Source organism: Penaeus monodon, chromosome 29, assembly GCF_015228065.2.
Source record: "Penaeus monodon isolate SGIC_2016 chromosome 29, NSTDA_Pmon_1, whole genome shotgun sequence".
NCBI lineage: Eukaryota > Metazoa > Arthropoda > Malacostraca > Decapoda > Penaeidae > Penaeus > Penaeus monodon.
The window spans coordinates 29,584,815-29,588,111 of NC_051414.1; the positions used below are offsets into that span (position 1 = coordinate 29,584,815).

Here is a 3,297-nt window from a genome sequence, read left to right on the forward strand (position 1 = left end):
GTAGCAGTTCTCATTAGATTTCAGCTTCAAATTACCTTAGTGCTAAAAATTTGTTCATTCAGTGTTGTTTTCTGTTAAGGCCTGTGCACATGATTGAGAGCAGCTGAACAGGCAGTGGCTATTACCAGATTAAGTATGTGGGCACAGTTGCATTGTTGTCCATACATTTGTGTTTGAGCCAATCAGAGCAGGGCAGGAGCCACAGCTGGTGGTTGATTGAGCTATGTGCAGTATGAGAACTATGGTGCTTAGTAATAAAAGGGTCTATGGTTGTGTGTGACATTAAAGAAAAGGAGTGAGCAATACATATGATACATATATCTATTTAAGTAATGTTACCTATCAAATTAGGCTCATAGTGAAATGAAGCATGAGAAAAGCCATGTTTTTCTAGTAAGGATCACATATTCTTTGAGGACAAAAATTCTTCATGTTCTTTGAATGTCTATTTGTAGATAACCTATTTAATTTAATTATGGTGATAACTACTATAGGCTCTTTTAATCATGGATTGTAGGAACAGAAATACATGCTGATTGGTCATTCTACCAGGCAGTGTCTGGTGATTTTGAACAACCATTATGGACACTTTGCTATTTTGTCCAAGTGATAACCCTGTCAACTGGCAGACTGCTTGTTTTTGGCCAAGGGCACTGCTTGATTGGGTGTACAGTCTTTAGGATGGGTTCTGAAGAGATGTCATTACAACAATTTCCAAACATAAGAAATACAAGACAAATTGCTGTGAGTAAATTGAAACAATTTTAAGTAATCACTTTCTGATTTGTAATGTTTCTTAGGTATGTCAGTTATTTAATCCTCTTGAGGAGATATTACATTGTACTGGTAATCATGTTTGCTTAGCATTTAACCCTTAGCTGTACTGAATACTGTGTATGAAAATACATTTCTTTACATTTTTGTCAATACCGAGTGTGCTAATTTACCAGTTAGATAATAAGACAAATACATATGAAATGCTCTTGCACTAGATTGAACTAACATTCAAGGAAATTTTATATTTAGTTCTGTGTGCTGTTTAGAAGAAATGTAATTTGCATTTATTTTACCCCTGAATATTGCATGAAGGCTCTTTTACAGGCATTTACATTTTAATGCATATATACTATAATGATCCAGTATTAAAATATACCTAAAGCAACATGCAGAAGGATACCGATATGTTGAGGTAACTTCATTTTACATCAACACAATTTAATGGTAACTTGCATTTATAGCTGAAGTTATGTGACAGATAGCCAGAAGGTAAAAATTTTCTTACCATTAAGGTTTAGTACTAAGAAATATTTTTTATATGGTTTACAAAGAATTTTAATGTGAGAGGTGTCAGGTCACCATGAAAATTTGTTCTCTTTAGTTGCAGGGATGCTAGTAGATGTTTATTACTTTCTTATCATTATTTTTTGGGTAGAATCCACCTATAGTATGAACGGTATATCAGCAAATACTTAACCTTGTGATGTTATATGGTTACTAAATTATTGTGCATGATACCTGTGTATAAGGACATTAATTGTAATATATATGATATATAAAATATTGTTTTTTTTTCTTTAGTAACTCTGCACAGCATTAATAATGTCTCCAGATCTGATGATACAAGAACTGCATAAGAAGTTTTTAAGCTTGTTCTGCATTTTCAACTTTGTTTTTACTAATGTGTTCAGATTTATGCAATTCTTTATGACAATTAGCGAAGGCTAATAGAATAACTTGGAAAAAGTCAGAGGTGTGAACTGCCTTTTTCCCCACAGCTTTACAAGATGATGATAGTGACTTCTCCGATTTTGATTTGACAATTTACATGAGCTAAGACTGTAAAAAAATGGATAATAAAGATGGGGAAGCTGTAACAAAATATATTGAAAGTAATTCCCTGAAACAAGTAATTATGCTCACTGCTGCTGTAAAAAGTTTCACAAGCTTATAGTCAGAACAGATGTATATTATTGGATACATCTATAGTAGGTACCATGGACAACAAATATTTAGATACATATGTATACAGGTACTTATCTATTTGTCTATTGAATATTTGTTTTTACAAAAAAATTTTGCTCTTAACAGTACAGAAGAAAATACTCATTTGAGACTGAGGCTAAACACTATGCCCAGTGAATTTTTAGTTCTCTGCTGGTTAGACTGAAAACATTGTACAAGATATTAAGATTCATGTGGCTGATTGTGTTTTGAATTTAACCTGAAGCTTATGCATAAAGGTATATTGATCAGACATACTTTTTCTAAGAATAGAAACGCTTGTATCTGTGTGTGTGTGTTTGCACATGCATCTCCAGACAATATGTAAACAGAGTTTTTGTCGTGTATTTTGATATCTTCTTTGGTGGGTGAGTTTCTCGGTTATAGAAGGAGGGGGATTAAATGGTTAAGAAAAGTCCAAGCAAAATTATTAACTGTATTTTTATTCTCACAAATACACATGGGAAGGAAGACTTCATATATTTCTCAACAAGCATCAAAGATCTTAAATAAAAAAGTTTAATTGGCATAATTTGACATAATTAGGGAAAAGTGAAATATTCAAAGTAAAACTTTTGCTTACTGAACAAAAATACACCCTGAAATGTATTTCTTAAAATATAATATATATTCCAAATTATAGTCACATTGTTAACATGAACCAATCAGTAATTACTGTTACTTCATTTTATAATATCCTGAGAAACAAAGTTTTAAAAATAAAATATATTTCAGTAACTCCTAACTGAATGCTGCAAGAGTCCAATATGAAGTGAAATTTAGATGTATAAGTTATTTTTTTGTTTGTGTAGATTGCCATGATTAGTATTCATTGTTCATGTCTCTTTTTATGTTAGTTTGTGTTTGAATTTTAATTTATTCTCACTCTTCTGGTGGGTTCTGAGTTTATCATTTTGGTATGCAAAGTATTGTTTTAATCCAAGTAGCAGTAATTCGTGGTACAAACAAAGATGCACTCTGCTGTAAAGGTAAAGTCATTTAAAGAACTACTTGTATTTAGAGTGCTTAAAAGAGGAATCAGAAGTAAGGAGCAGAAAAAGGCATGTTTTACAGACAAGACAACAAGGCAAAAACAATGTAAAACCTTTGCCTAGGTTCTGGTTCAATATTCATGTCACCCTTTCAAATTCCAGTGAGTACAAAGCTCACACACTCACTACAAATCCACCTAAATTCCCTAAAGAAGTTCAGAGGATATGAAAATGTATTTCATGAGCTGCCTGCCAGAAGCAGTAAGTCTCTTTGCAACTATTCTCAGAGCATCAGTTTCAGCCA

General features: G+C 32.4%; 1 protein-coding gene across 1 annotated transcript in view; it reads left to right on the forward strand.

The window, feature by feature from the left end:
- Positions 1–1,922, forward strand: part of LOC119592124 (catalase-like) — a gene marked incomplete in the record, with an annotated part of 13,019 nt that extends 11,097 nt beyond the window's left edge. The window contains 1 exon segment of the mRNA XM_037940946.1: positions 1–1,922.
- Between the last annotated feature and the right edge of the window lie 1,375 nt (positions 1,923–3,297).